Consider the following 25220-nt stretch of genomic DNA (forward strand, 5'->3'; position numbering starts at 1 on the left):
TCAATCTCTTCAATTTTTGAGTTTTTATTGACATTTTCTATTTGTCTGCCATATGGGTATGTTGAAGGATATTTTTTGATAATATATTTTTTTAACGCAGGAAGCTGGGAAACGTCGAAAGAGTTTAAGAAGAAGAAATGTTTATATTTTTTTGAAAAGCCATCCCTTTTAGAATATAGAATGCTTTTAAGAAAATTGAGTTGTGAAAGTTATCAGAAATTAAAGAAAACAGAGATAATTTAAAGTAAGTTTAATGCAGTCTTTTTATGTTATGCCATAAAAAATATCCTAATCAAATCAAACGTAATGTACCCACATTTTGTGTTGGCTGCAAAATCAGAAATATAACTTTAGTAAAAACTAAAAGTAGCTATAAAATGAAATTCTTTAAAGGATCAAACGAGTATTTGACTTCTAAAATTAATATCTTAAACCGGGTATCACACGATGCCTCTCGATCTTCTTTTTAAACCCCGAACTAAAAAAAAGGGCTGTTATAAGTTTGACCGTTATGTGCGTGTGTCTTTCTGTCTGCCTGGCATCGTAGCGCCTAAACGAATGAACCAATTTTAATGTTTTTGGTTCCGTTTGAAAGGTAATTTAACGGAGAGTGTTCTGCCTGGCTGTGTTCTGTTCTACCTAGAGAGTGTTCTACCTAGCAAGTACAAGTTTGGCATTTATAAGAGGACTTTATATTAAAATCCTCTATTAAATTACCAACTGTGGCATGTTGACAAAGTGGAAGCGTTTTTTATCCGCGATCTTAGTAAGTGTGATCGAATCTGAAAAAAAAATTAAAGTGGACAAAGGAACGGTCTAGGATGGAGTAGTAGTCTGTGAAGTGACTACAACTCTATGGACTATCAATAAATGTCAAAGTATTTGAAGACAACAAAACACATGTAAGTAATTTCTACACTTAGATTAGTTTATTTAATTAAAATATAAAATATTCTTTTTTTTGTTTTTAGAATTTACAATATATCTTGCAAGATAAAATGATTAAAAGAATTACAAAGAAAATAATATAAAACTAATATTCTCCAAGATAAATGTACAATGTGACATAACCTCTTTAAGGTAAGGTTTTGTTTGTTAAATTAACTCAGTGTTTTTTCTTTTTTTTTTATAAAATATGTGAAACTATATTGAAACTGAACCGTTCCGATCTTGTAGTTAAATTCTTGTGTGGAGTGAACCAATTCACCACCTTCTGTCTCCGACCCGTGACACAATTTATTCTAATATTGCACCGGGCAGAATACCGTGAAGATTAAATTCCGCGAAGGGCAGCGCCGAGCGAGAATTCGAGACACCCTTAAATGGCAGTCTAACTCGTGGTCCGCTACACTTCCAAAACGCGGTATTGATCACGTTCCACACAAATTTTATATATGTAATTAAAATCCGTCGGAAAGGTTCAGTTGCGTTTTTTTTTTTGAAAACTACGTATTTAAACTTTTTGAATTTTTTTGTAGGTAAATCTCCAATTACATCGATACAAGGTGGGACAGAAGAAAGATAACAAAAGTAAAACAACGTACCTTGAAAATCTAGGAAAAACCACCACAGAATACCGAGCGTACACCTCCAAACAAACAACACCAGCCGTTGATGAAATGTCCAGGTATAATTAATTTGATCGTTCAAGTAAGTCCACTTCTTTGAAGTTAAACCAATTATTTTATTTCCAGATTAAAATGCCCAATCCATCAATTGTACGATGTAATATTAAAACGTGCTTGCGTTGCGGGCACGAACGTGTATCTTATTGATTTTAATAAATTTTATCCTTCATGTGTACCATTCAACGGTGATTTTATTAAGAGCGCTCATCTTTAAATTGTCTGAGCTTTTTAGCTTCGTTCTGTATTCATGCGCCGAACTACGTTGTTATTGTTTGTTAACTTTTAATAATTGTTGCGCGTGGTGGTCATTCACACGTTAGTGTGTACTAACGTCCGTTCACACGCTAACGTGATTTTAATTCAACTTTTTTAATTGACTAATTTTGTTAGTCTTTTTATTTTATTTTATTTTTTTTTTTTTTGTGTGTGTGTTTAGATTTAGATAGGGTTTTTTTATGTTTTTTATTTATTTATTTATTTCTATTTTTTTTTGTATTTTCTTTTGTAAATATTTCTTTTCGTGTTCGTGTGTTTTAATGATTGTTACCTTTTTCTGTCCCAATGTTTTTGATCGCGTTTACTACTCTAATTTAAAAGATTTTTAATTACTATCAGCCAAACCTACAATCAAAATACTGTGAACCGAATTGAACGGTTCAGTCTCCCCCACTTTTAGGGAGAAATACTATTGTATTTCGGAATATTATTAAAGATATTAATTGATTTCTTCTCTTTCGATGAACGGCTTCAGGTCCTCGACGTGGGCTTTGTACCTTATTTTAGTTTCTAAGTCTTCGAGGTCGCATGAAACAGGGGTTGTAAAACGGAGTATTCTCCTGGGTGTCGTCCACCGGGGAATAAATTTTCTGGCCTCGTCGAATTGGGGACCACCGTGGTCTCTCTGTAGCACAATTTGGCCCTCTGTGAAAGGGTGTTCTGGTGGACGTTTGGCGTTATGGAAGCGTTTCATTTTGTCATGTGCCTTCGCCAATGACTCTCGGACCTTATCGAGATCTGGTGGGGGATCATCATGGATTATTTCATGCAAATTCCACCGGAGGTCCAATGGAGTTGGAACTGCTCGTCCTAAAAATACCGTCGAGGGGCTGCATTGGATCGATTCGTGGAATTGACTATTATGTGCAAATTGAAAATATGGGAGGAATTGATCCCATTCTTTGTGGGTGTTTGCGTATTGACGTAACATAATAGTCATTCCACTCTTGAGGTCCCTGTGGATTCTTTCGACGAAAGAGTTACTCGACGGTCTATAAGGTGCGCACAGAATGTGTTTGATACCCCATCGAAGGCACATGAGCCTAAATTTCTCGCCTGTAAATGCCTTATGATTGTCCGTAATGACGTGTCGAGGTGGACCGAAGCGTAACCAGACCTTATTGAGCTTGTCGACGGTGTTAGCCGCCGTAACACGTTTTACGGGAATGGCCTCCAACCATTTCGTGAAGCTATCCGCCACTGTGAGCACATATCGGAACCCGTTTTTGGTCATGACTAAGGGGCCAACGTGATCTATGTGGACCCTCTCCCACGGGTGTTCTGGAGTTTTAGAAGCTAATGGGGCCCCAGGTGCTTTATTGTGTGGTTTACACCGCTGGCATTCCGGACAGGACCTAACATAACCGCGGACCTCCTCAAACAGTCGTGGCCACCAGAAGCGACGGGCAATGGCCCTATAACTTTTTGTAATGCCGGGGTGGTTTGAAGCTATTCCATCGTGGTGATAGTAGAGAAGCATTTGTCTCATAGTTTTAGGTACAGGGATACGTCGCAACCTATTTTTCCCTACAATTTTTAGAAGAAGGGAGTCCCGTAACTCATAGCCTATCACATCATCTCCGGCACGTAGGCGCTGGATGATGAGCCGTAGCTCAGGATCGTCCTCTTGCTGTCGTTGCAGAGAGGTAAAGGTTTGTGGTACCTCGTCTAAAACTGAAATTTTACCTGTATGTCCGTCTGTCAAATTTTTATGGAAGTTGTCTGTGGGACTTTTCTCGTCGTTTGATTTTTTAATTGAAAATAGCCTTGAAAGGGCGTCAGCTACAACATTGGTGGGGCCTTTTATGTGTTCCACGTCAAACTCAAAACGTGAGAGTTTTAGTACCCACCTTCCCACTCGGCCAAGCTGTTTTGGATGGTTCATGACCCAGCTTAGGGCTCCGCTATCGGTGTTGAGTAGAAACCGTGTTCCTAGTAAGTACTGTTTGAATTTCTCCAGGGCCCAGACGACAGCGAGACTCTCCAGTTCGTATGCAGAATATTTAACCTCCGCAGGGGTTAATTTTCTGCTAGCGTACTGGATGGCTCTTTGGCCTCCGTCTAGTTCCTGAAGCAATACAGCAGCAATTGCGACACCTGAAGCATCGGTTTGTACGATGAAGCGTTTTTTAAAATCTGGGAAGGCAAGTACTGGAGCTTCTGTAAGAGCTTGTTTGACCGCGTTGAATGCTTTAATTTGGTCATCTCCGAAGTGGTACACCACGTCCTTTTTTCTGAGTGCGTTCAGCGGGGCAACTATTTCGGCGTAGTTGGGGATGAAACGCGAGAAGAAGGAAGTCATCCCCAAGAAGGATCTCAGTTGCTTAATGTTGCGAGGTATTCGCAGGTCCAACACAGCCGCTACCTTCGACCTATCCAAAGCTACACCTGACGCGGATATTACATGCCCTAGGAATTGAATGCTAGGTAGACATAGTTGCATTTTGTCCGGTCGTACCGTTAAGCCGGTATCTCGTAACCTAGTGAACACTATCTCCAGGTGTTTTAGGTGCTCTTCAAAGCTCGAGCTGTAAATTAAAATGTCGTCGAAGTAAGGGATAACACATTTATAGCGGAGGTCTGCGAATAACCCGAAGATCAAGCGGTTTAGAGCCATTGGGCTGACACTTAATCCGAAGGGAGTAGTCCGGAACAAGTATTGGCCTGTTGGTGTAGAGAACGCTGTGTATTTTCGGCACCCAGGGGACAGCATTATTTGATAGTAAGCGCTAGTTAAATCGATCACTGAATAGCAGCGTGAGCCACTCAAGCTCTGAAAAACATTCTCCATATTAGGGGAGGGAAAGCCGTCGAAGATAACTTTCGCATTCAGGCGCCTATAATCGATACACAGCCTGTTTGAACCATCTTTTTTCTTTATTAAAAAGGCTGGAGCCGAGTATTCACTCCGGCAAGGTTCGATAATGCCTTGCTCCAGGAGGCCGTTGATGTGCTGTTCCATTTCAAGCGCTTTAGGGGGTGAAAGTGGATAGGGTGGGCTCCGTACCGGTATACTGTCCTTTAAACGTATGGTGTACCAATAATCACGAGCACAACCGATTTTGTTGGTGATTGTGTCACTAAAGCGATTCAATAACGTTTCGAGACGGGAAGATTGAGTTTTCGGCAATGTAGGTGATGTGACGATGTTATTTATTGTACAGACTGTCCCTGGACACATGGGGATGGGTATTTTTGGGTTGAACATGAAGGTCACTAAGCATTTTTCGAAATTTAAAATAGCCTTCATGTGTTTTAAAAGATCAACACCCATGATTAAACTGAAAGTTAGGCTTGGTATTATATGAAACGCTGTCTTCCAAGTAAATCCGCCAATTCTGATAGAACATGTCAGCAACTGATGGACATTAGTGACAGTACCATCCGCTAATATAGTTTGGAGCGTTGTGGTGGAGATCTTGCCTAAACCAAGCTTTACTGTAGCTGTTGCCAATTTTTTATCACAAAAACTATGAGTGGCCCCTGAATCCAGAAGGCAATCGTACGTACAAGGTCCTATGGTTACGGGTATTGTAGGTAGGCTAGTACGTTGTGAACGAATTGATAATAATTTGCGACGTCCCATTAGACAACGATGGGGGGGACGAGACGGGGTTTGGTTGATTGTATTGTAATTGGAGATTTCAACTAGTTTTTTGTAGGTTTAGACCTACTGGAGTTCTGCTCCATTTGTGCGTACATTACTTGTCTATCCGTTATTTGACGCACCTCTTGAGCTACTAGGTCAAGTATTTCAAATGAATCCGGTACCATCCTAAATTTGCAGATATCATATGTCGCCCTATTCATGCGAGCCCAAAGAATTGTAATGATCTCCTGCTCACTAAGGTTGGCTCCAATGATTTTAGATTTGAGTTTAATATCATCAATGAACGCCGTGAATAATTCCTCTGGACGTTGCCATCTATACAAGTGTTCTGATATGAGCAGGGACCTTTCGGCCGGCGCAAAAAATACATCTAATATCCTGAAGCGAAGGGAGTCCCAGGTGGGATAAGATTGGATATTTGTAGCCCACCATCTTTGAAAATTTCCGTCACAAAACTGGAGGAGATGTGTTAGAAGAGGTTTCTCCTCCAGGACGTGTAACTCTGCGAGCTTTTGGATTTCCTCCAGGAATTTTATTATATTCGGTTTGCTGGAGCCGTCACACCGAGGGAAGTCTTTGAAGTACGTATCTATGTTTGCCTGATACTTAATTTTGTACATATTATCTCCTACATTACTATGCGATAAATTTATTAACGACTTATTCGTACTCTGATTGCAGGATTGGCTACATGATATCTTACTTATGGATTCACATAAATATTTTAATTGGAGATTTACCTCGTGAATATCATGCTCGTGTGATGCGTTGAGTCGTGTTTGGGAACGCATAAACTGGATGACTCTTGATGGTGTGGCGTCCTCCTCTCCTACTGCTGTTGTTGTCGCAGGTTGCCCAGTCGGACCTGCATGTGCTGGTGGCGCAAGAACAGGATGAAGTGATGGAGTTGTATTCGATTGCGTAGTTGGCGCATGATTCACATGATATGGATACGTTGGAAGAGCTTGTCCGTACTGTGGAACACTCCCCAACCCATAACCAAAATACTGATGCAGTTGTGCAGACGACGCAGGTGGAACCATACCAGGCGCCGGATTCAATATCGGTACGTTTCCAGGACTCGTACCAATAGTTGATTGTGGTACATTTCCAGCCAAAACTGTCGTGGGTAGGGTGGAATTGGCTTTCGACACTGATGGTGCTATTGTCGTAATACCATGAGCACCTGGAATATCTGGCGGAGTAGCGTAACTTGGTGAAGTTGCGTCAACAATGGTACCCAATCCAGCAGTGTTACTTGTTGTCGTTGTTGTGTTGACGGCGATTGTTGTAACCACCATTGGAGCATCTGCTGATGATGTCGTGTGCTTGTTGGACCGTGTAGTCGGCATCCTCTGGCAGTTCACCTAGACGTTGCGCTCGTACGAACAATGGAAAAAAAAATTAGTAGTATGTATTTTTTTTTTTTTGCAAAATTTATTTTAACTTATGAGCCAATAATCCTTTTTTTTTTTTTTTTTTTCTAATCCAGACTCGATCAACTACCCTACGCTATATGCTACCAACTTTGGCATTTATAAGAGGACTTTATATTAAAATCCTCTATTAAATTACCAACTGTGGCATGTTGACAAAGTGGAAGCGTTTTTTATCCGCGATCTTAGTAAGTGTGATCGAATCTGAAAAAAAAATTAAAGTGGACAAAGGAACGGTCTAGGATGGAGTAGTAGTCTGTGAAGTGACTACAACTCTATGGACTATCAATAAATGTCAAAGTATTTGAAGACAACAAAACACATGTAAGTAATTTCTACACTTAGATTAGTTTATTTAATTAAAATATAAAATATTCTTTTTTTTGTTTTTAGAATTTACAATATATCTTGCAAGATAAAATGATTAAAAGAATTACAAAGAAAATAATATAAAACTAATATTCTCCAAGATAAATGTACAATGTGACATAACCTCTTTAAGGTAAGGTTTTGTTTGTTAAATTAACTCAGTGTTTTTTCTTTTTTTTTTATAAAATATGTGAAACTATATTGAAACTGAACCGTTCCGATCTTGTAGTTAAATTCTTGTGTGGAGTGAACCAATTCACCACCTTCTGTCTCCGACCCGTGACACAATTTATTCTAATATTGCACCGGGCAGAATACCGTGAAGATTAAATTCCGCGAAGGGCAGCGCCGAGCGAGAATTCGAGACACCCTTAAATGGCAGTCTAACTCGTGGTCCGCTACACTTCCAAAACGCGGTATTGATCACGTTCCACACAAATTTTATATATGTAATTAAAATCCGTCGGAAAGGTTCAGTTGCGTTTTTTTTTTTGAAAACTACGTATTTAAACTTTTTGAATTTTTTTGTAGGTAAATCTCCAATTACATCGATACAAGGTGGGACAGAAGAAAGATAACAAAAGTAAAACAACGTACCTTGAAAATCTAGGAAAAACCACCACAGAATACCGAGCGTACACCTCCAAACAAACAACACCAGCCGTTGATGAAATGTCCAGGTATAATTAATTTGATCGTTCAAGTAAGTCCACTTCTTTGAAGTTAAACCAATTATTTTATTTCCAGATTAAAATGCCCAATCCATCAATTGTACGATGTAATATTAAAACGTGCTTGCGTTGCGGGCACGAACGTGTATCTTATTGATTTTAATAAATTTTATCCTTCATGTGTACCATTCAACGGTGATTTTATTAAGAGCGCTCATCTTTAAATTGTCTGAGCTTTTTAGCTTCGTTCTGTATTCATGCGCCGAACTACGTTGTTATTGTTTGTTAACTTTTAATAATTGTTGCGCGTGGTGGTCATTCACACGTTAGTGTGTACTAACGTCCGTTCACACGCTAACGTGATTTTAATTCAACTTTTTTAATTGACTAATTTTGTTAGTCTTTTTATTTTATTTTATTTTTTTTTTTTTTGTGTGTGTGTTTAGATTTAGATAGGGTTTTTTTATGTTTTTTATTTATTTATTTATTTCTATTTTTTTTTGTATTTTCTTTGTAAATATTTCTTTTCGTGTTCGTGTGTTTTAATGATTGTTACCTTTTTCTGTCCCAATGTTTTTGATCGCGTTTACTACTCTAATTTAAAAGATTTTTAATTACTATCAGCCAAACCTACAATCAAAATACTGTGAACCGAATTGAACGGTTCACAAGTTTAGGGTTCAGTACCCAAAAAAACTAAAAAATTGGCGACGATCTCAAAAATTGTTAAGGAAAAAGGTAATTTAATGTAGAGTGTTCTTATATATGTTTGAAGTGGGAGTTAAGGGTTCCGTACCCGAAACATTTATCGGGGGTTTAAATTTTTTAAATTTCACTTGTTCCTAGGTACGATTAAATTGATCGCTGTAAAAAAAATCTTTGGAATGCATAAAATATAAGACTATAAATTTTTACACCAATAAGTTTATATAAATTAAAAGTAATCACAGACCTAGTAGTACCTATAATTAACAAATATTATTAATTACTCACTTGTTGCATATTAAAATAAATATTAAATAATAATCTACAAACATTGAACCAAACCGTTCTAAGTACTATTTAATAACAAATAATTAACGCATATATTATTGATATGTAGGTAAATATTATTATTAATATGATGTAATAACAACTTTCAAAAAAAATTATGCATAATTTCTCTTATTAAAAATACATATTTTTTTTTATTTAAAACAAAAATATTGAAATGCAACTGGGTTTATTTTTAGAAATAACTTGTTTCTTAAATGTACAAAATACATCAGGTTTGTAAATTTGAGTATGGTAGCATCAGCCACAATCTCCTGATTATTTAATAGATTTATCACTAACGATTATTGTCTGTTAGATTTACAAATGAATTAAGTTAGATTAGTAAGCGATGTAATAGATTTTAAATAACTTTAAAAAACCGACTACAGCGGTCAATAAGCCGTGTTGTCAGAGACACTTCGAAATATGCAGACTTAAAGACGTCAGCTATCACGGTATTTTAAATTTTTTGAAAAAATGTTTACATTGTTGAAGAATTTTCAACTGAAGGATTTGCGCCCGCTATATTGGTTATTTTATCAAATTACCTATCCTATGTCATTTGAACTGTCATCAGAACTCAAACGGAACCATAATAACTTACCGCAATTAAAACCTTTGGCCCTATAAACTGTATGTCATCAAGTGAAAGACAAGGATTAACTATAACTCTCATTAAGATAAAAATAGCAAAATTACTTCTTTTTCCAAAGGTTTCTTATATCCTGAGCCGCTCAAACTGAAAGCGTGATTTTGAAAAAGATTATTTTACTTAAGTTTTAGGAAAATTAATTTAATTGGTTGACCTTTTATAATGCTATTCGGTAAAATATTTATTGAATAATAAAACTTACTTATTAATGAATTCGATCTAATTAAATGAAAGAATTATATAATACCATTTTAAAAAAAACAAAAAAAAATTTAACTAATACCTTAGTACACTCAAATAAAAGAAATAGTTATACTTTTTTCTTAGTTAGAGAGTAAAATGAAATAAAAAAGAAATTGGGGATAATAAGATACATATAAGAAAGAGCCTTGAATTGTATAAACAGTAGATAAATTTATTGTTAAATACTAAGATTTCAAAAATTTAATAGTAAAAATACCAATAACTTAAAAGAAATAAAACATTTTTCTGGGCCGATTTACAGAGACTGGTGAGGAGGCATCAAAGACTGAATGGTTTTGACTGCTTTAAATAATAATTCCCTAAAAATATTGTCTTTAAAAATGAGTTATGTAAATTATGAAATATTCTTTTTATTTCATAAAATTTTTCTATTGCAGTAGTAAGGATTCTTTTGGAGGTTTCATATCTTAAATATGGAAGTAAAATGTTGGTATGAAACTCTCCAACATCTAGATTAACAAATTTTACTTCGCCGAAATAAATACCAAGAAGAAACAATGCATTAGTTTCTCTTTGATTGCTTTAAGAATGCTCTCCTTTTTGTAGACTTCTCCAGTCTTATTCAAATATGTATATGTTATTTTGCTAATAGCCCCTTCTGTCTTATCTAGTTCTATTCTGTTTCTGGTATCCTACATTTTCGATTGCGGCTCCCGCAAAACTTAATCAACTCTCGGACTATATTTTTTTTGTATAATAGCACGTACATATTATTTTTTAGATGTTTTTAATGACTTAAAAATACATACCTAATTAACATTATTTAATTATGTATGCACTTTCTTTATGTTAATTATTTTTATTAAAGTTCATTTCTTCTATTCATAAGAATAAATCATCGTTTTATGAGCATTATTTATTTGATTTTATATTTCCGGTGTTTATTTTTTGTTTGTTTTGTTCTTTTATCTATTAAATTGCGGAGAGAAAAATATATAAGTGGTATAGCATTAAAGTGTACTAAAACATGAATTTATTTTTATTTTTGTCTAATTAAGAAGAATTTTAAACTTTTTAAAATGAAATTCTATTCACAATTATTTTTATTATTACGATTATGCGAAATATTATTTTTAAATTGTATATAATTAGACTAAGAAGCTGGTACGATTCTTATGAGCCATGATTTTCTGTCAAACTTTCGGTATCAATACCTTCTTTTTATCTTTGGGGGGGGGGGGTGGTTAACTAGACTAAATTTGAAAAAATTTAGTACGTTTTGAGAGCACACAATTTAATTTATCTGGTCTGATCTTCTAATTTAGCTTTAAATTAACTTATATTTAGCAAAATTATAAATTAGAATCAATTACATTGTACAAGGCTTGAAAACTCACTATAAGCCCAGGTTGGCCTCGTTAAGTTGATTTTAACTTAGTTAAAATGGGAAATAAAACTCGACTTCGGTAGCATATAACTGAACCGAGAAGCAACTGAGATATCTATTATATACAAAAACAATTCGCAGCGCAGGAGCTGGGTTAGCCGCTGAGCTAATATTTCTATTAAAATCGAATATTGCATTTTTAGCTTTTTAAGAATTTTTATTTCAAAACCCTAAGTGCCTAGAGAAAAAATCGTAGGAGTCTTTTGCTTAAAACTGATTAAAAAAGCAATAATAGTTCTTTTTTGAAAAAGTTCAAAATATTTTACTTTTCGCAAACCCTAAAAAAAAAATTGATCCATTAATTAATTCGAAGGAATTTTTGCTCTACAAGACATTTTTTAAACTATCTAATCTTTTTTTATTACCGTGTCATAGATAAAAGGACGATAAACAAATTTTCAGGTAAATTTTTCAAAAAAAAAAGCTATACAATTAAAGAATAAAAAATAAATTGTTATTTTTTATTTTGGAAAACAATGAAACAATAACAGGATTGCAATTGTTTGTCCCTAAAAGTGCAAGTGAATATTGAATGCTGACTTTTTTCTTAAAATTAATCGAAGTCTATTAAAAACTCGATTTCTTGGAAGTAGGCACTCAAAACTGGATACATTTTATAGGTTTGTAGTTAAATTTCAAGGAAATTCTAAAATTATTAATTCATGTAGCGTATGCCAACTTATTGACTTATTGATGGTTGATTAATAAAAAAAAAACAACATTTGATATCGCCAACACGTAAAAGATTTCCAACCTAATGAATTTGACTCCAAGCTTTCAATTATAGGGTGGACAAACGAATCCAATAAGCATTTTATGAAATTCACATTTGGTTGTGCTACTTTAACAGAGCTGGATAAAAGCCTCTTTTAAAATAAAAGTTTTCTCATACTCTTTGTATTTGTAAAATCGCTTATGGAAGCTGTAACGACATGGCAAATTGCGTTCCTATTGAATGCATGTTCATTCGATAGAAGCTACTTTTTCTTGTAGGCAAATATTACTTAAGCAACGTCTGTGGTTTTTACTCTTTTATTGCGGAATAAATTATCAGAAATAGATCTTTGGTTTTTATTTCGTGGTTTAGCTTGCAGTATTTTCAGATATGAGAACAATCTCTTACAAAGCTTTAAAAGGAAAACATTACGGAGTTTAAATTAGGAAATAGTGGGATATTTTTCAGAACTAAAAATTTTGTGATAATAAGTGATTTTTTTATAGGCTATGGGGTTTACAATCTGTTTACCGTAGCCCAACAAAAATTTACAATTTCTTACATTGGATATATTTTTTGGTTCATTACTATACATAATAAATGAATAAAAAAAATTAATTTTTACATACATATTTTGTTCATAAACACGTATGAATAGTTAGCAGCGGTAAGTATGTCTGATAAATAATTATAAATATCAATAATAAAAAGATGATCATATTATATTTTCAAGGACAAACATGCTTTTATATTTAAAAATTATTATTGAATTGGTTTGTTTTATAATCATTTAAATTTGTTTAAAAAAAAATTTTAACAACTATTGACATATGCATTTAATGTAAATAAAATGAAAATTACATGCTGTCAAATAATAATAATGTTTACTTCTTGATGAAATTGAATATTTTGCAATGAAATAATTTTTTGGCACTTTTAAAATTTTGTAATATGTAGGTACGGGTACGTTTAATATTCGTGATGAATATTAGATGTTTATACTTAGCAGATTGATTTTTTAGTGCGGAATTGTTATATTTCTGACGATAACAGACTAAATTATTTTACTTTTTATTGATTTATTTAATGAAGCGTGAAAAATTTAGTCTTTCAAATTACTCATGAAGATTTGCTCATTCTTCAAAAAATCTCCAAAACACCATCGAATATCTCGAAACAATATTATTGCCGAGATTTTTGTATTAGAGACAGTAATTCCATTAAGTGTTATGGATAAGTATGCTGGAGACACTTTTGGCAAGTCCAAAACTTATCAAATATTCATAAATAAACAAAAAAATAATTTTTAATTAGGATATTTATAACATAAAAATTGCATTGTACTACTTATTTTAAATTATCTCTGTTATCTTTAACTTCTGATAACTTCCACAACTCAATTTTTTTAAAATGATTAAACAGAAAATTTTGACAAAAAATACATATGCAAGTTTAAAAGATTTTTGCATTTTCTCAAAATTCATGGCAAGTTGAATCGATTGATAAAGTTTTAGTTTCCTAGGTAACCTAGATGTCAGTTTTTCGTGTCTGTTACAGTTTTGTTTTACCTCTCAACCAGCAAACAAATACCGTACGATAAGGGGCATATTTCCATCAACTTAATTTAGTGGGCACCTTTAATATCGTCATTCATGGTGCAAATAGTTTTTATTCTAATTTTCACCTGTATTACCTATTCATTGTTTACGGATGCTTATTCAGCGTGTATTATATTATAAAATTAATATAGCCTTCAATAAAGTCTTGTTTTCAGAATGGTATGTGAAGTGTAACGAAGAATTTTCTTAATGTTTTTCCAACGGATACTAAGTATATTTACGTACATATATTTTAATATAATGCTTTTTCTAAGAAAAAATTGGAATGGAAATAATATCAGTTACAATATTAGGTGCACGCGATGTTATAGAACAAATTTTTCGAATTAAAACAAGCCAATTGGAATTCTATTTATCTATAAAATCCTCCATGAAAATTAGCTTGCCATAGTCTTATTGGTCTTAACGAAGTATTACAAAAAAAAAAGTGAATTTCATACCATACTCTGAATACTTAATAATGACTGTTTGAATATTGAACAGGGAAAACTAGATTGTGGAAAAGCTTGACTATAATGTTTACATAATAGCATGTTCTCGATTGCATTTCAAATAAATTCTGAACAATAAACTATATCATAATACGATAGGATACGATTATTTTTTTCCTGTCAAACAGAATTAATAATTTTACAAATGAGTTTTTGTCAATAAGTAAAAACTGCCGATGAATTAAACTTTCTTTGTGCGTTTTCATGTTGCTGGAAAACTTTTGTATAGTTTTAACCCCGGGAACGTCCACAAAGAGAATTATAAATATTTAGTTTTGTATTTTTACATTTTCTGTTATTGTGAGACTTTCGTTTTTTATTTGTTTTTACATAATAATTTAATTTTTTATTCAATAAGTACTTTAATTTATTTATAAATAAAAATTACCAATAATTATTACATGTATTATTTTATTATTATTAGTGTATACTTGCATTTTATGATAAATAAAGTATAAAGAAAATTGGATCGTCTGAAGCGTGATTTGAAAGTTAAATAGATAAAACACGAAATATACTTAGGTACAGGTAAATAATATGTAAACAATACGCGGAGCTTCTAATAGTTACCTCATAGTATTTATGAACCTATTCATGAATAAATAATAACTCTAAGTAATTGTTTTTATACGTTTTAGATGAAAACAAAATCATTTTATACATAAAGCAATTCATGGTAATAAGCTGAGCTGTTTCATATTTTTCATTCAAACTAGTTTCTTCACAATAATCCAAAGACAGATGTTACCAATTTGCGAAGTGGCCTCAACACTTTTTAGAGAAGCTGCAAGAACTTTTTTTTTTTTTTTTTTTGGATCTGAACTTTGTATGCGTAATCTCATTAACCCAACTAAACATTTCCTAGACGGAATTTTAACATAATGCAGCAAAAATTTTCCCAGGTGAGTACAATAATGCGAAGGGGGGTGTACCAAACACTTAATTTAATGACAAAAGCTTAACACCTCATATGCCTATAGTTCTCACTTATTTCAAGAATAAGGAAATACGTTCACTCAAATTGATGAACACATTTTTATCCAAATTAACGAAGAGTGAGTTAATCCTACTAAACGATCTTAATAGAAAGCTCCAAATACATAACAACTTCTTACTGATAACACCCTGATTTTGTGCCGGAGAGTTCAAATAAAGTAATTTGGTGAACAAATCAATCCTGTTTACAATAAACATGAGTTAAAAAAATTTATAAGGTAAGCACAGACATGGAGGAATATCCAATTTCATTATAATAAGTATTTTTAAAGTAAATTTTATAAGCATCTTGAAATATAAATTTTCCTGTACTTCATTCAGTAGAGGAAAATACTTCAATTTTCTTTTATTTTGTGTTAGCCTTCCTCACGTAACCCTACCTTTGTGAAAGCTACAGCTACGTTCGTGGTATTTAAAATAGTATGGTATTGTGAATATAAAATTAAACAAGAAAAAATTTATTTGAAAATCGATATAAAAAACAGATATAATATCGATTAACTTAAACATTGGGAAAAAAATTCAATTAAATAGCTCATTTAAGGTAGTACTATCGGTAATAGACTTTGCATTCAGAATTGAATGAAACTTGGCATAGTTATCCATTATTATATCATAATTAACCAGTTAAATTTTTAGGGGCCTTCAGAGAACTGAAAATCTGAACGTCCAGTTTTGTGAAATAAAATAATATCTGTAATTTCCCATAAGGATCAATGTTAAAATATCTTTAAAATATTTTTTTCCACTTCTCTGAAGGCACCTAAAAATTTAACTGGTTAATTATGATAATGGACAACTATGCCAATTTTCAAATGCTGAATGAAAATACTATTACCAATAGTACTACCTTAAGTTATATTTTAGAAAAGAGAAAAAAAGAAATAATGTCAATTGAAGATAATTTTTTCTACAAATAAAGACAAAAAAAAGTGTATAAATAGAAAATTATTTTAACATAAATACATAATTAATCAATATTTGTAAAGCTCTTTATTAGTAGAATATATTTATTTAAATTTAATAAAATAAATAGATTCTTCACTTATATTTTTTGCTTCTTGTATTGTCAATTAATTCATCAGTCTTTGAAATTATTGAGATATTCATTCTTGTTGTGTTTATTGATTTATGCAATTTCTATAAATGTATATTCATTTCCAATAATTTTTAAATAATAGGTATATACAAACACATATAAATATTACTTTCTATAAACCGCATTTACTTATTCGATTTAATATCAATAGATATAGATACACATCTTTACAAAATTATCCAGATTTAGCGCCATAAAATTATTAAACTTAACCAAATGACACTATGAGAGATACTCAGGAGGCAATACTAAATGAAGTCTAGTTTTTTAGCATCCAAAAATTGACCAAACTTAATTAATTAGGCCTAAGTTATTATACTATAAACAGTGTTATATTACCTAATGCATCTATTCATGCAAAAACTAAAGTCGTCTGAAACCACGAAATAAATTTTTTTGCCAAACAAACCCTCGCTTCAGCGAGAATTGAAATCCAACCTCAAAACGATCTTCAGAAATTTATACAAGACTGGGTCAGTCTTGTTTTCCATGCTTGGCCCAATACAATATTCGTCCAATTTTAAATTGCTTGCAAATGAAGGTTTTTATTTTCTACGCTTACATCGTCGTCATTTTTAGGTGGGTAAATTATTTTATACTTCACGTCATTCTGCAATAGTCATCACGACAAGGTGTTAGACGTTTGGGCAAAATTGCCAGTATACAAATAAAATGTCTAAGTTATATAATGCAAATCCTTTTGGTCAAAAAAAAAAAAAAAAAAACTAATCGCTTTTCGATCATTGTTTAAAGCCAAACAAAAGTGATAATATGATATATTTTATCCATTATCCTAATTTACCCTTAGCTTCCAATAGTTTCAAGACTACTCTGTCGTTAAGATATTGGTCCCATAATTTTGTTAGGCAGTATATAAATCGAAGTGTTTAAATAAATAAAATACACAGATATAGTTAATTAAAAATCAAACACAATTATGTAATATAATTATTGTTTTTTTATTAAGAAGAATAGATTGTAATCAATTGATGGGGATACATACATACATACATATTAAATTTTATTTGCAATTGGTATTTAAAAATTATAGTTATTATATCTATTATTTATTGCATATTCATTAAAAAAATGTATATGATTGATTTAATTATGGTATAGAAAATTAGAAAATGTGAATATTTTAAATGTTTTAATTAAATTAAAAATAGTTAACCTCTAGACCATCAAAGATTCAAAGGTTATTTTTAGTTGTACATTATAATATTCCCCAGTATCAAGTGAAAATTAACTAATGTATCTACCACAATTAGAGAGTTATATCCCGTTTGTACGAAGCATTTAGATTATATTTTTTCATTCCACGCATTTTCGTATTTTCGACACGACCGTCCCAAAAGAAAACATAAGTGTGTTTTGTATCTCATATACTTTTTCATTTACATTTCCAATTTTTATACCATGCATATATGTAATATACAAGGTATACTAAGTTTAGTCCCTAGTTTGTAACGCTAAAAAATATTGATGCTACGAACAAAATGTTGGTATTGCTGTTCATAAAATCACCTAATTAGTCCATTTTCACTTGTCTGTGAGGTCGAGTTCGTAAATGAGCAACATAGATCAATTGGGTCTTCGGTCCGTAGGACTCATCTTGTAAACCGTTAGAGATAGAACAAAAGTTTAAATCTAAGAAATATATACTTGAGTATTAAAAAAATACTCAACTTTTGTTTGAAACTTTTTTTCGTAAACATCACTGTATAGTATGTAATATGGAAATTACAGTTATGTATGTGTGACATGTATGTATGTGTTGTTTTAACTTGTTTATTGTAGATTTGCGACCCTTAATATAAAGTTGACGTCTAATTAAATAGCATAAAAATATAATTTCTACTAATGGACTTACGAACTAGAGTTGCGAGTGATATAAAAAAGATTATATGTTCTATGGTTTTTTGTTTATACCATGGATAGTTTTCTTGAAGTTGCGAAGAAGACATCCTTTAGCATGCTCTAGGCGAAATTCGAATAATTGGAAAAACCAAATATACAGATCGGTAGAAAATTTATTTGTACCTATAAAAGGTGTAGTTTTTAAATGAAAATAAATATGCAAAAAGGTGTAGTAAACTAGTTTTCCAAAATTACCGTTTTTTCTGCTAATATGATAATTTTTATATTACATGAAAAAAGATAATACTTGGCATACGTGGAATTGCTGCTTATTTACCCCAGAAAATCAACATATTTTACCAAATTTCGATGGTGAATTGTTGGCAGGTTCTTTTACAAAAAAAGAAAAAAACATTAATGTATTTTATAAAGGTAATATTTTATTTAAAAATAAGATTTCATCTAACACTTAATGTTTTTTAAAGATTATTAAAAAGTTGTTTGTCACATTCATTTAAACATTAATTTAATAATTTTTTATGATAATTTCATTTTTATATTTATAAACTTCAAAGATATTGTAATAGTATAAACTTACTCAATTCATTATACATATTTATTGTTTTTTAAATATATTTAGTTTTTTATTTTAAGATTTTATTTTTAATACAGAGTATATTTATTTGGTAACAATGATATTACACATAAAATTTTGTTTATTCGTAGAGGTATTATTTTTATACGAAACCCGTTGAAAAAATAATAGTGCTTCATGTTTTATTGGTTTAATTTCTGCACTTCCATTGTGAGAAAAAATATTGTTTGATTTTTATATTCTGAAATACTGCTTTTTAACCCCAGTTTTGTGTGTGTCTGTATGTCTGTGGCATCGTAGCGTTTAAACGGATGAACCGATTTTAATTTTTTTGTTTTCACTTGAAAGGTAATTTAACGGAGATTGTTATTAGCTTTGTTTCATGTGCGAGCTTCAAGTTTTATATCCGAAAAAACAAAAAAATTGGCGATTATCTTCAAAATCGATTCAGTTTGGAAAAGGCATGACATATAATTTTAACATATAAATAATTATTATGGAAATAAATGGTCAAATAAACATGGCTCCATTTATTTCGAAAAGTGAAATGGTAAAATAGTTAGGTCATTCAAAACAATAATTCTAATAATTCTAAGGTATACGCCGTAGTCAATCTATTATAGTTTTGTTAGTCATTTTAATACGGTGAAAAGAACATCGCACATATTGGGCAAACAAAATTTTATTTTATAAAACGATTGTCATTTTAATAATGTGAAAAGAATTTTAATAGTTTAATTATTATGAAACTGTAGAAGTATCAAATAATTTATTTGAATCTATACTTAAAGTAAGTTATTAAGATACATGAATTAAGACCCATTCGCCGCATTATTAGATCGAAAAAGGAGAGAAAATATGAAGTATAATGGTGTATACGCGACATTCATGGTTTTAGTTGAATGTTAAGTTTAAAAAAAATAAAACGCTTTCATACTTTAGTTCGTACTCTTTCCAAATATGTTTGACTCTGAGTTTATGATTCATGTCCACACCCGATTCGATAATAATAATTTTTAAGAAAAACACCAGTGAAAAATATATTTAACATAGTTCGGGGCTTAAAAGGATATTCCTACGATAAAAATAAGAAATCACAGAATGGAATATTATCTAAACAAAAATGATTTAAAAAACTTTTATCAATTTGCTCAATTTTAAAATAAAATGTTAAGCTGATATTTAGAATTATCTACTTGCCATTTAAGAATAATATACAGATTAAGTGCCCAGTTTACATAAACCCAAAATGCAATATTTGGTAATTATAATTATAATACATAATGAATTTATTGAGGATTATGATAAGAAAAGGTTAATTTAGAAAGTCATTATATGATATATTTTATTTTTATACAATAATATAATAATTTTAATAAATTTCTTCTTCTTTAAAAAAAAGAACATTTTATTTTAATAAATTAATTTCTATTTTTTATGAGATTATAGTTTTCTTTTATTGTATTTTTTTATAATTGCAATAATTCTTCTTTATATTTTTGTTATATTCAAATGTCAAAAGGTCATGTCTTCATCTGAATCTTTCTCTTAAGATGCTCTCAGTGTGTGAGTAAAAAAACGTTGTAAAAAGTGAAAGAATACATCATATACATACACTTTAATGCAATGTTACAGTTTGGCTGGTCCACATCAACACAAAATTCTTAATTATAGGGAATTGAAAAAAATACACTCGAACCAAGACTCGAACCCGTACTTCTTGGTTTCTTGTCAAGCGCCCTACCAATTAAGCTATTCGAGTTCTAGACACAGAATGGAATTTTTCAACTCATTGAATTTTTATTTTTAATTTGTTTATTCACTTATTTATTACTATTACTTTTTGTTATTGTTTACTTTAATCATGTATTCGATATTTATTTACATCATTACTAGACAAGATATTTGTCAGTTTAGTTTACACTGTATGTATCATATTAAAAACATCAATTAATCGAGAGACCATGATGTAAATAAATATCGTATATATGACAACGAAACAATAACAAAAAGTAACAAAATTCCTATTTCAAAGCTAAACATTTGAGAATAATATTCTAAAAAATTTTGAATTAGAGCTATGTAACGTCAAAAAAAATAAGCAAGAAAAATAAATGCAGTCGACTTTAATCAGTGCAATTTATTTTGTTAAGTCGAACCAAAAAATAAAAAAATAAACTATGCGATTTTTTATAAATTGGAAAATTGAAAGGCGAATTACTACTTGAGATAAGCGGAGTGGCTTAAAGATATCGCAGCTTAAAAGAATCCAAGAAACGGGCATACATGACTGCCTTGATCAAGTTGGGACAGCCTAATTTAATCAGCCAAAAATAATATAGCAATGTTAAACATATGATGGTCATTTTTGAAATTTTCCAATTTTTTTTGTTTTTGTTAATAAAACTGATGAATATAGCAACTAACAGAATTACAGAACTAAATATTTCAGTGCTTCGTTTGTTTTGCTTTATTTTCCAAGAAGGAACCTCGCAAGCCCGTCCAAAAATTAGTTATTGTAATTTTTCTAGGAACTGAGAGAATCCACACAAACAATTCTCACTAAGGAGATAAATTCATACTTTTAAAAAATCCCATAGGAGAGTACCTTAAACGGCGGACGGGTTTCTTCTGGTCCTGAACTATATAGTAATTTTTGGTATGGAAAATGGCCCAAATATAATCCCTGCATGCACCTTTTAAAGAAAAAAAATTTTTTTACCATTAGTATGAATCCGACTTTACAAAACAAAGACAGACAGAAAAATTGTAACTATTTACTGCATTCATACATTTGATTATCACTAATTATAGATTTAATTCAATAAAAACGGAAATATGCATTAATATGAATATTGATATCCTTTTTCCAATAATGAATTCAATACTAGCACGAAAAAAATATCAATTAACTGTATATATTTAGTTAAAAATTATTGATATTGATATCTTTAATGGTTTTTTTTTTATTGATTTTATAGGTGAAATTTTTATTGAATATTTCATGCCCTCAATTTTTCTTGTGGAAGTGTTTCCTTAGAAATTTTAATTTTAACAAAAAATCTTACAATAATAACTACATATATAGGATTTATTTTCTAATTAAAAGATAAATAATAAAATTAATACCATTTTATTTAATATTTGAAATTGGTTTTACATAAAAATTTAGGTCATAAGTGTTTAAACTTTTATACATTAACTCATAATTATTTTAAAATTTTATTGTCTTCTGTCCGTGAAAATGTGATCGATATTTTTTGTTTTCAAAATAATCTTGAATTGTAGTCCATTCTTTATTCCATTCTACCATAGTCCACTGTGAATGGAATTTTCGAAGTATTTTCTGGAATTTTTTTGTTGCTTTTCTATTTTTTTTTTTGTTGCTTTACAAAACCACTAGTTGAAGTAAACCTGAAAAAAAATCCATGCACTTTTTTATTGTCTGGAGAAAATGGACAGCAAAGTTTTTTCCTAAGTTGCGCCCTCACGGGCAAACAGTAATGTTTACGAAAGAATACTTCAAATAAAAGTTGTTACTTTTTATAAGTAATTAATTTTATGATTTCCTTTTTTGTGGTGACCTCTACAGCGTAAATATTAATCATTTAATTACGCCAGACCATGGATCTCATAGAGCCTTGAATAACTATCACGTATAAAATCAATATGTATAGTTACCTAAATTTTAAATTGGAAAGAGATTGAAATTAAATTAGCTCAAAATGTAAAAAAAGGAAGTTTTAAATGTATAAACGTTTTAAAGCTTTGAAGAAAGCTTAAAGTTTGAAACGTATATTTCATTCATCATAATTGGCTAGTCATAAATGATCTGGCTGTTTGGTACTAACATGACCTTCATAGCGTAGAAAAAAACACGAGTTACCTCTGGCATGTCCGAAATATGTGTTGAAAAATTAAAGGAAATTTACACCAAAAATAAATCTTGTCAAGGAATTTTACACAAAATATAAATATTGACTATAACACCAATTTTGTAGACAGTGCTATTTTTTAACTATAATATTTTTCGGGTATCCTCTGTCGTGGAATTCAGAATAGGCCTTTGTCCTGATGTTGATTTCAATGTATCTTCTGAAGATCTGAAATCAAAATTAAAATCGATTGATAAACATGAAAGATATAAGCAATTAAATTATTTATCTTATTCTTGCAAAGCAAGCCACGTCACCAAGTGTTATTCTCTTTTTATTTGTACATTCAAATTCTTCATATTTTCGTAGTTATTTATGTTAACCAAAAATTGATTTCACATGATGTTTTTACTTGATAACGAACGTTTTTTGAAGCAATAAAATATTTTTGGAGCAAAGGCTCATTGGATTTTGTATGCTCATACATCCTATTGCAAAGAACTTTCAGTGCGACAGGCCTCCATAAAACTCAAAAGGAAGTCAAACATTCGTACATTTTAATAGAAGTTCAAGTAGCTTACAATATTATATTGTAAACTATTGTATTGTAATATTTTATTTCGATAGCTCTACTATTGATTTTTCAACAGGATTGCAATCTAGTTTAATTAATATTCTTAAAATTTTTAAAGTAATACACATACTTGTCGAACAACATATAATTATAAAAAATTATGTAAAATGTTTTAAAAAATAACTATTAAAATAATTATAGTTACTGAACGCTTTGACAATAAAAGTGTGGTTTTATATATTTCGTCATTTTTGTGTTAGTAAAAAAAAATTAAATGTAAAAAAAAAACTCCATTAATATCCATCAATTATTTAACAAAAGATTAACAATATATTATTATTTTAATTTAAAAAAAAAAAGTGTAATCAAGTTCAAGGACACAGGTAAATGAAATTATGTTGTGTTTAGGTACAACGTAACTCTAAGAAAAAAATAGAATAAAAATATACTTAAAAAAATTAGAAATATAAAAACATGTGGGTATTGTTAAATTGTCCACTTCCTATAAACTAAGGAGACTAAGAAGTAACGTTAAGATTTCCAATGGCGAGGGATATCTCCAACAATGGCTATTTTTTTAAATAATATCACGGTAAAAGAAACAACAGGTAGGCTTTAAGCCTTGATATTTATTAATAAAAAGTCAAAAGACTCCAAATTCAAATGTCCTTCTAAATAAAATAGAAAACTCAATTTATAAGGAAAATTTATTCCAAAACTATAAAAATTGCATTCGTTTCTTTAGTAGTGTGCATTCAGTCGTAGCTAACGCAAACGCTCGTGACTGCAAGACTAATTTCATTCCTAACGAGTTTTATACGAAAATAATATCTAAAATTCAGTCCTCCTAAAGAAAGTCTCGAAAATGTTGCAAGCTTTATAACCAGAAGTATTAAGAGGTATTTTAACCAACTTCAAAAAAGGAGATGGTTTTCAATTAGACTCAATTTGTTTTAATGTTTATTACCTCAGAACTTTCGACTGGATGAACCGATTTCGATTATTCTGGTTTTATTTAAAAGCTGGTGCCATCCCATTCCGTGTGGTCTCATTTCAATTTAGTCCAGCTCTGACAATGACATCCATGAGAAAACCATATAAGTCTTTAATTTGTATTAAGTATGTGCGCGACAAATAGACAAATAACTAAATATCACGCCAACCGATTTCGATGAATCTTTTTTTAGTGTCAAATAATTTAGTTATTACTTCAGATTGACTAAAAATCAAAACCGACTTCAAAACAAAAACAATTCCAAAACATATTAATATGCACTAGAAAGTAAAAAAATGACGATTATATAATGTAGTTACAATTATTGTAATTTTTGGAGCCGGTCGCGGAGTCAGCCAAGTTAATGTAGGAAACTATTCTGTCACAGTTGTTTTCTTGGTTGACACCGACTCCAAAAATAATAATAATTGTAACTACATTATATTTTCGTAATTTTTTTACTTTTTACTGCATATTAATTTGTTTTTGAATAGTTTTTTTATTAATTGCCAATATTTTTGTCATCATGGTTTGAAGACAAAATGAATATTTTGATGGAGTGATACTTCTCAGATATATTACGGCTGCTTACAAACGCCACCGCTCTCCGAGGAAACCAAACCGATGAACATTTTTCCATACCACACAGTAACATTTATAATAATTTAACAAATGATGATGACAAAATTTCATTAATTGGTGGGAAATTATTGTAAATAGTTTTGCTTTATTATAAATTTAGGTAGGTTGGTTGATTTGTATGGGATTATTGTTATTATATTGTGAAGTGAAGTATTATCAACCTTCTACGATGTTGATGTTGATTTAAAATTGATGGTCACTAACACTTTTGTACGTTTTAGTTCATTCATTTGGAACAAATTAACCATAAACAAAATAGTTAATTTTATATACAGATGATTTTAAACCAACATTAAAATTTTAATAAGAAATAATAGCAATAGACCAAGCAATTTTAATAGAAGTAGTATTACGACCAAATGAAATTTTACCTTTACTTAAAATAGAGTTCAAGTTCAATAAATCTACATGACTTTAGAAATTGAAATTGAA

General features: G+C 30.8%; 2 long non-coding RNA genes across 2 annotated transcripts; both read left to right on the forward strand.

Annotated features, from left to right (window-relative positions):
- The first annotated feature begins 971 nt into the window (after positions 1 to 971).
- LOC123300781 lies at positions 972 to 2019 on the forward strand. The gene is made up of 3 exons (XR_006535395.1): positions 972 to 1080; positions 1479 to 1627; positions 1695 to 2019. It is a non-coding gene; the product is annotated as an uncharacterized LOC123300781 (long non-coding RNA).
- Positions 2020 to 7343: 5324 nt separating this feature from the next.
- LOC123299749 lies at positions 7344 to 8391 on the forward strand. Its single transcript, XR_006535359.1, has 3 exons — positions 7344 to 7452; positions 7851 to 7999; positions 8067 to 8391. It is a non-coding gene; the product is annotated as an uncharacterized LOC123299749 (long non-coding RNA).
- Positions 8392 to 25220: the final 16829 nt, after the last annotated feature.

Source organism: Chrysoperla carnea, chromosome 5 (assembly GCF_905475395.1).
Source record: "Chrysoperla carnea chromosome 5, inChrCarn1.1, whole genome shotgun sequence".
Classification (NCBI taxonomy): Eukaryota; Metazoa; Arthropoda; class Insecta; order Neuroptera; family Chrysopidae; genus Chrysoperla; species Chrysoperla carnea.